Source organism: Rattus norvegicus, chromosome 5 (assembly GCF_021556685.1).
Source record: "Rattus norvegicus strain SHRSP/BbbUtx chromosome 5, alternate assembly SHRSP_T2T, whole genome shotgun sequence".
Classification (NCBI taxonomy): Eukaryota; Metazoa; Chordata; class Mammalia; order Rodentia; family Muridae; genus Rattus; species Rattus norvegicus.
The window spans coordinates 163,991,964-164,004,902 of NC_141538.1; the positions used below are offsets into that span (position 1 = coordinate 163,991,964).

General features: G+C 40.4%; 1 protein-coding gene across 2 annotated transcripts in view; it reads right to left on the reverse strand.

Moving 5' to 3' along the window:
- The window catches only part of Rex2l4 (reduced expression 2 like 4), a 751,000-nt gene that overhangs the window by 546,901 nt on the left and 191,160 nt on the right, over positions 1-12,939 (reverse strand). The window lies entirely within an intron of this gene.

A 12,939-nucleotide genomic window follows, 5' to 3' on the forward strand; every position in this document is an offset into this window, starting at 1 on the left:
TCACATTGTGAGACTAATGCATTCTTTAACCATTTGGTCATAGATACTTTCTAGATTGGTCCCTACAATTCATTATGTACACCCGTCCACATCTGCATATGCTGGGGAAAAGAGACTCCAGAATTACCCAAGTCTCTTTAGAGAATATAGCTAAGAAATCAACACTTTTCATGATTATTATGAGTTCTAGGATTCTCAGAAGACTCCTGTCATTCAAAAACTGTTGTGATGATTATGGCAAGTTAAAATGGATTCCAGCTAAGCATGGGAGAGAGAGCTCAGAAACACAACCACAGACTCGGGTGTCTGTCCTTAAATTACAGGGTTCTGAGCCCATGGACACATGTGAAAGGGCATAGCTACATGTTTTCCGTTGTGGTGAGTTTTATTCTTTCCCACATAAGACTGGTACACACACACACACACACACACACACACACACACACACACACACAATTACTTCAACAGCTAACTGATTCTGCATATGTGAATACATTAAACATAATTGCCATTAATAATTCATCTGAGATTAGTTAAGGAAAGAAATAAAAGCCTTTCCTCAGATGCATTTATTTTTTATGATTTATTTTATTTACATTTCAAATATTATCCCCCTTCCCAGTTTTCCCTCCTGAAGCCCCATATACCTTACTCCCTTCTCCCATCCACATGACTTGCTCCCCCTCTCGTCCACTCACTCCTCCCTCAGTGGCCTAGCATTCTTCTATCATGTGTCATCAAACCACCAAAGGACCAAAGGGCTCCTTAGCATGTGATACCAAATAAAGCAATCCTCTGTTACATATCCAGCTGGAACCATGGGTACCCCCTCTGTACACTTCAGTTTGTGGTTTAAGTCCTGAAAGATGTGGGGGGTCATTTGGTTGATATTGTTGTTCTGCCTTTGAGGTTGCAAAACCCATCAGCTCCTACAGTCCTTGTCCTAACTTCCACATTGGGGTCCCAATTCTTGTTCCAATATTTGGCTGTGAATATCCCCATCTGTATTTTTCTGGAACAGACAAAGACTCTCAGAGCAGAGCTATACCTGGCTCCTACCATTAAGCACAGGAAAATACATTCAAACAGATAGCCACATTAAGAGATGACACAAATAAATATAAAGATGTAAAGAAAAACACAAACAGGAGAAGGCTATGAAGAAACTGTCCAAGGCCTGAATGGGAAATGGAAGCAATAAAGAAATGTAACTGCAACAATGCTAGAAATGTAAACCTAGAAAAGAGAACAAGAGCTACCGTTGTAAGCATCACAAAGAGAATCCAGGAGATGGAAGAGGGAACCTCAGGTGATAACTGATTGGGTCAGGAAAGAAATAAAGATAGACATTGAAGACTTTCTAGAATTCAATGAAAATGTGGGCATAGCACACCCAGACTTTTGAGACACTAAGAAAGCAGAGCTAAGAAGAGAGTTCATAGCACTAAATGCCATCATATAGAACTTGGGTGTTCTCACACTAACAAATTAAAAGTCTATCTGAAGGTTCTGTTTAAAAAACAGAAGCAAAAACAACTGGGTGGGATACACAGCAGGAGATAAACAAACTCATGCTCAACATTCTGAAGATGAAACCTGAAGTGACCATGCATGACAGAAAAAAGGGACTCGATGTGGAGAGAGTGTCAATGACCCAGCTTCAAGGAGCTGAAGGGAATAGAATCCCAAAACAAAGTCCAATGCTGTCAACTAACCCAGAATCCTAGGACTTCCCAAAGTCTACTCTACCAACTAAAGATCTTAGAGAGGTTGGATACAGGCCCACTGAACATATGTCAAAGAGGACCTACGTTTTTGGTTGCAGTGAAAGAGGATGTGCATAATCATGGAGGAACTTGATGTGAAGAGAATGGGGACACCTGGAGGGTTGAGGGAAGAAGGAGGGAACCCTCTCTCAAATCGCAGAGGGGGAGTAAGGAAATGAAGAAATCTGGGAAAGAGGACCAGGAGATAGGGCAACATTTTAAAGGGAATGATTAAAAATTAATTTGAAATTATTACTCAAATAAATATTAAAATATTGCTGAAAGGATAACCAAGGATGTTAAAATTTTCCTTTTTTATGTGGTATCTTCAGTTTTGTTGAGTTTCTGTGTGGCTTTCTCCTTGTGACAATATGAGCAGTTTAATGCTTCCTACTACTAGTGGTTAAGCTTACATATGTGATGGCAAACTATCCTGATAGCTTGTAGAACTGCAGCAAATTTAGGTAATTTCTTTGAGACCTTGTAGCTAATCGTGAGGCACAGTATGTGGTGGCAGAAGTCCATGGTGATATATGGTCCTTGAAGCATGAATTGATCACCTTGTACATGTTGAATATTTCTTTAAATGTTCCTTGACTAATCAAGATTGCACTTTTAAGAAATCTATTTAACTCTGGATCCCATTTTTAAATTGTATTACATGGGGGTTTTTTGGGGGGGTTTAACTTCTTGAATTCTTATTATATTTTGCTCTATTTTTTATATTAGTGCCATATTGGATGTAGGCTTAGGAATGTCCTTTTCCCATTTCTATGGTTGCAAATTTCTCTTACTCAGAGAGTATTTTGCCTTATAGAACATTTTCTGTTTCATGAGGTTTCATTTGCCCATTGTGGATCTTAGACCCTAACAAATTGGTGATGTGTTCAAGAAATTTTTTGCCCTGTGCCAATATGTTTGAGGAACTTTCACACTTTTTTTCCTGTTAGATTCAGTGTATCTTGTTATACATTAAGACCCTTGAACTATTTGAATATGAGCTTTGAACATGGTGATAAATATGAATCAATTTGGATTGTTAAACATGCAGATCACCAGCCATGATTTGTTGAAGATGCTTTCTTTTTTTCCACTGTATCGTTTTGGCTTCTTTTTTCAAATATCAAGTGTCCACAGTTTTATGGGTTTGTTTCTGGTTCTTTGATTCTATTCCACTGACCTAAGTGTCTGTCTCTGTACCAATACCATGAATTTTTAACCACTATTATTACTCTGTAGTAAGGTTGAGGTCAGATGGTGATTTACCCAGAAGTTCTTTTATTGCTGAAAATTTTGTTTTTGCTATCCTAGGTTTTTTTGTTATTCCATATGAAGTTGAGAACTGCTCTTTCCATGTCTGTGAGGAAGTGAGTTGAGATTCTGATGGGGATTCCATTTAATCTGCAGATTGATTTTGGTAACATGGCTGCTTTTAATATGTGGAGTCTAATGATCTACGAGCATGGGAGATCTATCTCTGGAGGATTTCTTCCATTTCTTTCTTCAGGTACTTAATGCTCTTGTCATACATATCATTGACTTCCTAGGGTAGAGTTATGCCAAGATATTTTACATTATTTGTGACTATTGTTAATGGTGTTGTTTTCCTAATTTCTATCATGGTCCATTTACCCTTTGTATAATGTAAGGCTAATGAGTTGTTTGAGTTAATTTTGTATCCAGTCACTCTGAAGAAGTTATTTATTACCTGTGTGGATTCTCTGGTAGAATTTTGGTGGTGGCTCCTATATACAAGGATAGCGACCACAGATAATGATATGTTGACTGCTGCCTTACAAAATTGTATCCCATTAAACGCTTTTTGTTGTCTAAATGCTCTAGCTGGTGAGGCTGTGGAAAAAGATGAACATTTCTTCATTGCTGGTAGGATTGCAAACTGGCACAACCACTCTGGAAATTAATCTGGCAGTTCCTCAGAAAATTTGAAATAGTTCTACCTATAGAACTAGCTATACCATTCCTGGGCATATACATAAAAGATTCTCAAGATACCACAATGGCACATGTCAAATGTGTTCATAGCTGCCTTATTTGTAATAGTCATATGATGGAAACATCCCAGAGGTCCCTTAGCAAAGGAATGGTTGCAGAAAAAGTATTTTTCAACACAATGGAGAACTACTCAGCTATTAAAAATTGGGACATCATGAAATTTGCATGCCAATAAATAAGACTAGAGAATATGCCGAGTGAGGAACCCAGGGACAAAAGAATGTATATCATATGCACTCACTGACAAGCAGATATTAGACAAAAACTTCACAATACACATCATATAACTCATAGATCATATGATATATAAGAAGAAAGGATCAACTATGGATATTTCAATCCCAGTTAAAAGGGGGAAAATAATCACAGGAGGCAAAAGAAAAGAGGGATCAAGCTGAAAGAGGGAGAAGGGAGGGAAATGGGGCAAAAATCAGGTATGGGAGGAGAGGAGAGAAGCCCAGAGGGCCGTGACACTGAATAGATATATGCAACAGTGTTGGAGTGTGGGACAGGGCAAAACTCTAGAAAGTTCCAGACAAAATGGATGTAGGAGGATCCTAGGAACCAGTGGTGATGACCTTAGCCAAAATGTACAACAGCAGGAAGATGGGATATAAATAGAACACGTCCAGTATAAAGAGTTGGCTCCCTTTGTGGAATGGGGGTACCTGATCATCTTCAAAAATCTTGACCAGAATTGTTCAAGTCAAAAGAAATGCAGTGTCAAAGGGGATCCGACACTGAAGAAAAGGCTATCCACTGACTGGCCCAACTTGGGACAAATTCCATGGGCTAGCCTCAAACCATGACACTGTAATTGATGCCATGTTGCTTTTAGAAAGGAGCCTGGCATGACTGTCATCCGAGAGTCTTTACCAGCAGCAGAATGAGATAGATGCAGATACAGCCGTTCATTGAGCTGAAGTCAGGGTCCCATCTGGAATAGTTAGGAGAAGAACTGAAGGAGATGAATGGGATTGTAACACCATAGGAAGAAAAGCAGTATCAACTAACCCAGACCCTCAGAACTCCCAGAAATTAAGCCACAAACTAAAGAGAATATTTGGGCTGGTCCATTTTCCTCAATAAATATGTAAACTATGACTGCCTTTTTTGGCCTCTATGGGAAGCAATTATCTTAATTCTTAGAAACTTGATGCCCCAGCTTTGTGGGATGCTAGCACGGTGAGGGAGGAATGGGTGGGTGGATGAGCACTCTCATATGCAAAGGGAAGAGAGTTATGCAGTGAAGAATTCATGGAAGGTAGACCAAGGAGGAAGATGACATTTACAAAGTAAATAAATAAAATGATTAATATAAAAAATTAATAAAATGAATAAAAGCAAGAGAAAAAAACACAAAAAAACAGAAAGAATCAAAGAACCCATGAGCTCGTTCTTGAGAAAATCTACAAAGATAGACAAATGACCCAACTAGCAGGACAGTTGACCTGGGTCTGGGGTTCCCCTAGGAGAGAATGATGGACAAGAGACTCAAAGAACAGACAGCAAGTCAAGAAGTCTGATCAAGCTGATAATTTTTAATTTTTCTCAGGCAGAAGATATACTGGTAGACGCAAAATGTGTGGAGGGGTTAGATAACCACAAAAGAATGTGCCTGGATCAATGACCAGGTTATTGGCTGGGTAAATCGGCCAATGAAGGAGAACAGTAAGGTGGGCTGCTTAGTGGCCTGAACAGTAGTGCCTGACCATTGGTACTCAGTGACCTGACAACTAGATTTATTCTATCTATTAAATTCAAGCAGAACAGTAGGTGCAGGCATAGATATAGCTGCTTTGATCTAACCTAAGTCTATTGCTTTTTTTTCTAACGTAAGACTAGAATACAATTGCTTTTCAAACTGACAGCTGCTTCCACCATCTTGAGGCTGCTCCCAACTGACAAAACATTAGCCAAATTAACTAAAAGACAGAGAGACAGTAACCAAATTATGACAATTTTAAATAGGAAAAGAGATACGAACATGGATGCTCATGTAATTCAGAAAGCATTAAGTCTTTCTTCAAAAACCTATATTCCGGAGAGCCCTTGGGCAGCACCCCGCGAGCAAACTTGAGCCTCGGGACCACAGGTAAGACCAACTTGTCTGCTGCAAGAGAGCTGCCTGGTGAGATCGGGACACACAGAGGCAGAGTTCATCTAGGACCAGGCACGTCCTGTGTTTGCCGGAGGTCCCACGCCCGCGGATCCCGGGCCCGCAGCAGCTCTCTGCTCCAAGACCCTGTGGGAAAGACACCTCACCGCCTGATCAGGTGGGCACTCCTGAGGCTGCAGAGCGGAAGAGACCACCAACACTGCCCACCCCTGCCCACATCCCTGGCCCAAGAGGAAACTGTATAAGGCCTCTGGGCTCCCGTGGGGGAGGGCCCAGGAGCGGCAGGACCCCTGCCTGAGACACCGCAGGAACCTGAGGGAAACAGACCAGATAAACAGTTCTCTGCACCCAAATCCCGTGGGAGGGAGAGCTGAACCTTCAGAGAGGCAGACAAGCCTGGGAAACCAGAAGAGACTGCTCTCTGTACATACATCTCGGACGCCAGAGGAAAACACCAAAGGCCATCTGGAACCCTGGTGCACTGAAGCTCCCGGAAGGGTCGGCACAGGTCTTCCTGGTTGCTACCGCCGCAGAGAGCCCTTGGGCAGCACCCCGTGAGCAAACTTGAGCCTCGGAACCACAGGTAAGACCAACTTGTCTGCTGCAAGAAAGCTGCCTGGTGAATTCAAGACACAGGCCCACAGGAACAGCTGAAGACCTGTAGAGAGGAAAAACTACACGCCCGAAAGCAGAACACTCTGTCCCCATAACTGACTGAAAGAGAGGAAAACAGGTCTACAGCACTCCTGACACACAGGCTTATAGGACAGTCTAGCCACTGTCAGAAATAGCAGAACAAAGTAACACTAGAGATAATCTGATGGCGATAGGCAAGCGCAAGAACCCAAGCAACAGAAACCAAGACTACATGCCATCATCGGAGCCCAATTCTCCCACCAAAACAAACATGGAATATCCAAACACACCAGAAAAGCAAGATCTAGTTTCAAAATCATATCTGATCATGATGCTGGAGGACTTCAAGAAAGACATGAACACACTTAGGGAAACACAGGAAAACATTAATAAACAAGTAGAAGCCTACAGAGAGGAATCGCAAAAATCCCTGAAAGAATTCCAGGAAAACACAATCAAACAGTTGAAGGAATTAAAAATGGAAATAGAAGCAATCAAGAAAGAACACATGGAAACAACCCTGGATATAGAAAACCAAAAGAAGAGACAAGGAGCTGTAGATACAAGCCTCACCAACAGAATTCAAGAGATGGAAGAGAGAATCTCGGGAGCAGAAGATTCCATAGAAATCATTGACTCAACTGTCAAAGATAATGTAAAGTGGAAAAAGCTACTGGTCCAAAACATACAGGAAATCCAGGACTCAATGAGAAGATCAAACCTAAGGATAATAGGTAGAGAAGAGAGTGAAGACTCCCAGCTCAAAGGACCAGTAAATATCTTCAACAAAATCATAGAAGAAAACTTCCCTAACCTAAAAAAAGAGATACCCATAGGCATACAAGATGCCTACAGAACTCCAAATAGATTGGACCAGAAAAGAAACACCTCCCGTCACATAATAGTCAAAACACCAAATGCACAAAATAAAGAAAGAATATTAAAAGCAGTAAGGGAAAAAGGTCAAGTAACATATAAAGGCAGACCTATCAGAATCACACCAGACTTCTCGCCAGAAACTATGAAGGCCAGAAGATCCTGGACTGATGTCATACAGACCCTAAGAGAACACAAATGCCAGCCAAGGTTACTGTACCCTGCAAAACTCTCAATTAACATAGATGGAGAAACCAAGATATTCCATGACAAAACCAAATTTACACAATATCTTTCTACAAATCCAGCGCTACAAAGGATAATAAATGGTAAAGCCCAACATAAGGAGGCAAGCTATACCCTAGAAGAAGCAAGAAACTAATCGTCTTGGCAACAAAACAAAGAGAATGAAAGCACACAAACATAACCTCACATCCAAATATGAATATAACGGGAAGCAATAACCACTATTCCTGAATATCTCTCAACATCAATGGCCTCAACTCCCCAATAAAAAGAAATAGACTAACAAACTGGATACGCAACGAGGACCCTGCATTCTGCTGCCTACAGGAAACACACCTCAGAGACAAAGACAGACACTACCTCAGAGTGAAAGGCTGGAAAACAACTTTCCAAGCAAATGGTCAGAAGAAGCAAGCTGGAGTAGCCATTCTAATATCAAATAAAATCAATTTTCAACTAAAAGTCATCAAAAAAGATAAGGAAGGACACTACATATTGATCGAAGGAAAAATCCACCAAGATGAACTCTCAATCCTAAATATCTATGCCCCAAATACAAGGGCACCTACATATGTAAAAGAAACCTTACTAAAGCTCAAAACACACATTGGACCTCACACAATAATAGTGGGAGATTTCAACACCCCACTCTCATCAATGGACAGATCATGGAAACAGAAATTAAACAGAGATGTAGACAGACTAAGAGAAGTCATGAGCCAAATGGACCTAACGGATATTTATAGAACATTCTATCCTAAAGCAAAAGGATATACATTCTTCTCAGCTCCTCATGGTACTTTCTTCAAAATTGACCATATAATTGGTCAAAAAACGGGCCTCAACAGGTACAGAAAGATAGAAATAATCCCATGCGTGCTATCGGACCACCACGGCCTAAAACTGGTCTTCAATAACAATCAAGGAAGAATGTCCACATATACTTGGAAATTGAACAATGCTCTACTCAATGATAACCTGGTCAAGGAAGAAATAAAGAAAGAAATTAAAAACTTTTTAGAATTTAATGAAAATGAAGGTACAACATACCCAAACTTATGGGACACAATGAAAGCTGTGCTAAGAGGAAAACTCATAGCGCTGAGTGCCTGCAGAAAGAAACAGGAAAGAGCATATGTCAGCAGCTTGACAGCACACCTAAAAGCTCTAGAACAAAAAGAAGCAAATACACCCAGGAGGAGTAGAAGGCAGGAAATAATCAAACTCAGAGCTGAAATCAACCAAGTAGAAACAAAAAGGACCATAGAAAGAAACAACAGAACCAAAAGTTGGTTCTTTGAGAAAATCAACAAGATAGATAAACCCTTAGCCAGACTAACGAGAGGACACAGAGAGTGCGTCCAAATTAACAAAATCAGAAATGAAAAGGGAGACATAACAACAGATTCAGAGGAAATTCAAAAAATCATCAGATCTTACTACAAAAACCTATATTCAACAAAACTTGAAAATCTTCAGGAAATGGACAATTTCCTAGACAGATACCAGGTACCGAAGTTAAATCAGGAACAGATAAACCAGTTAAACAACCCCATAACTCCTAAGGAAATAGAAGCAGTCATTAAAGGTCTCCCAACCAAAAAGAGCCCAGGTCCAGACGGGTTTAGTGCAGAATTCTATCAAACCTTCATAGAAGACCTCATACCAATATTATCCAAACTATTCCACAAAATTGAAACAGATGGATCACTACCGAATACCTTCTACGAAGCCACAATTACTCTTATACCTAAACCACACAAAGACACAACAAAGAAAGAGAACTTCAGACCAATTTCCCTTATGAATATCGACGCAAAAATATTCAACAAAATTCTGGCAAACCGAATCCAAGAGCACATCAAAACAATCATCCACCATGATCAAGTAGGCTTCATCTCAGGTATGCAGGGATGGTTTAACATACGGAAAACCATCAACGTGATCCATTATATAAACAAACTGAAAGAACAAAACCACATGATCATTTCATTAGATGCTGAGAAAGCATTTGACAAAATTCAACACCCCTTCATGATAAAAGTCCTGGAAAGAATAGGAATTCAAGGCCCATACCTGAACATGGTAAAAGCCATATACAGCAAACCAGTTGCTAACATTAAACTAAATGGAGAGAAACTTGAAGCAATCCCACTAAAATCAGGGACTAGACAAGGCTGCCCACTCTCTCCCTACTTATTCAATATAGTTCTTGAAGTTCTAGCCAGAGCAATCAGACAACAAAAGGATGTCAAGGGGATACAGATCGGAAAAGAAGAAGTCAAAATATCACTATTTGCAGATGATATGATAGTATATTTAAGTGATCCCAAAAGTTCCACCAGAGAACTACTAAAGCTGATAAACAACTTCAGCAAAGTGGCTGGGTATAAAATTAACTCAAATAAATCAGTTGCCTTCCTCTATACAAAAGAGAAACAAGCCGAGAAAGAAATTAGGGAAACGACACCCTTCATAATAGACCCAAATAATATAAAGTACCTCGGTGTGACTTTAACCAAGCAAGTAAAAGATCTGTACAATAAGAACTTCAAGACACTGAAGAAGGAAATTGAAGAAGATCTCAGAAGATGGAAAGATCTCCCATGCTCATGGATTGGCAGGATTAATATAGTAAAAATGGCCATTTTACCAAAAGCAATCTACAGATTCAATGCAATCCCCATCAAAATACCAATCCAATTCTTCAAAGAGTTAGACAGAAAAATTTGCAAATTCATCTGGAATAACAAAAAACCCAGGATAGCTAAAGCTATCCTCAACAATGAAAGGACTTCAGGGGGAATCACTATCCCTGAACTCAAGCAGTATTACAGAGCAATAGTGATAAAAACTGCATGGTATTGGTACAGAGACAGACAGATAGACCAATGGAATAGAATTGAAGACCCAGAAATGAACCCACACACATATGGTCACTTGATTTTTGACAAAGGAGCCAAAACCATCCAATGGAAAAAAGATAGCATTTTCAGCAAATGGTGCTGGTTCAACTGGAGGTCAACATGTAGAAGAATGCAGATCGATCCATGCTTATCACCCTGTACAAAGCTTAAGTCCAAGTGGATCAAGGACCTCCACATCAAAGCAGACACACTCAAACTAATAGAAGAAAAACTAGGGAAGCATGTGGAACACATGGGCACTGGAAAAAATTTCCTGAACAAAACACCAATGGCTTACGCTCTAAGATCAAGAATTGACAAATGGGATCTCATAAAACTGCAAAGCTTCTGTAAGGCAAAGGACACTGTGGTTAGGACAAAACGGCAACCAACAGATTGGGAAAAGATCTTTACCAATCCTACAACAGATAGAGGCCTTATATCCAAAATATACAAAGAACTCAAGAAGTTAGACCACAGGGAAACAAATAACCCTATTAAAAAATGGGGCTCAGAGCTAAACAAAGAATTCACAGCTGAGGAATGCCGAATGGCCGAGAAACACCTAAAGAAATGTTCAACATCTTTAGTCATAAGGGAAATGCAAATCAAAACAACCCTGAGATTTCACCTCACACCAGTGAGAATGGCTAAGATCAAAAACTCAGGGGACATCAGATGCTGGCGAGGATGTGGAGAAAGAGGAACACTCCTCCATTGTTGGTGGGATTGCAAACTGGTACAACCATTCTGGAAATCAGTCTGGAGGATCCTCAGAAAATTGGACATTGAACTGCCTGAGGATCCAGCTATACCTCTCTTGGGCATATACCCAAAAGATGCCCCAACATATAAAAAAGACACGTGCTCCACTATGTTCATTGCAGCCGTATTTATAATAGCCAGAAGCTGGAAAGAACCCAGATGCCCTTCAACAGAGGAATGGATACAGAAAATGTGGTACATCTACACAATGGAATATTACTCAGCTATCAAAAACAACGACTTTATGAAATTCGTAGGCAAATGGCTGGAACTGGAAAATATCATCCTGAGTGAGCTAACCGAAACACAGAAAGACATACATGGTATGCACTCACTGATAAGTGGCTATTAGCCCAAATGCTTGAATTACCCTAAATGCCTAGAACAAATGAAACTCAAGACAGATGATCAAAATGTGAATGGTTCACTCCTTCTTTAAAAGGGGAACAAGAATACCCTTGGCAGGGAAGAGAGAGGCAAAGAGTAAAACAGAGACTGAAGGAACACCCATTCAGAGTCTGCCCCACATGTGGCCCATGCATATACAGCCATCCAATTAGACAAGATGGATGAAGCAAAGAAGTGCAGACCGACAGGAGCCGGATGTAGATCGCTCCTGAGAGACACAGCCAGAATACAGCAAATACAGAGGCGAATACCAGCAGCAAACCACTGAACTGAGAATAGGACCCCCGTTGAAGGAATCAGAGAAAGAACTGGAAGAGCTTGAAGGGGCTCGAGACCCCATATGTACAACAATGCCAAGCAACCAGAGCTTCCAGGGACTAAGCCACTACCTAAAGACTATACATGGACTGACCCTGGACTCTGACCCCATAGGTAGCAATGAATATCCTAGTAAGAGCACCAGTGGAAGGGGAAGCCCTGGGTCCTGCTAAGACTGAACCCCCAGTGAACTAGACTGTTGGGGGGAGGGGGACAATGGGGGGAGGGTGGAGAGGGGAACACCGATAAGAAAGGGGAGGGGGGAGGGGGATGTTTGCCCGGAAACTGGGAAAGGGAATAACACTCGAAATGTATATAAGAAATACTCAAGTTAATAATAAAAACAAAAAACAAAAAAAAAAGAATACATTGTAAATACTTAAAATGACAACACAATGAGATACGTATAAAACTAGTGATTTTATCACTTGCTTCTAAAATTTTAAAAACTCTATTTAAAAAATTTGAGATAACTATATCATTTCCCCTTTCTTTTCCTCCCTCTAAACCCTTCCACATACACTTCCTTGTTTTCATTCAAATTCATGGCCTCTTTTTCTTTAATCCTTGTTGTTGTTGTTGTGTGTGTGTGTTCCTAAGTTCATAAATACAACCTGCTCAGTCAATATAATGTTAGTTGTATGTATATGCTTCTCGGGCCCACCATTTGGTATTGGATAACCAATTGGCATGATCTTCTGTCAGAGAGACTATTTCTCCTGCACTCACCATTTTTAGTTGTCTGTAGTTCTTTGTCTAGGGTCAAGGCCTCAAGCGTTTCCCCTTTCTGCATCTGCTTTGTCTATTGATATCAATCTTGTTCAGCTCATGCTTTGACAGTCGGCTTGGTTTGGCTTTGTGGGTGTAGCTACTGACATTTCTAGGA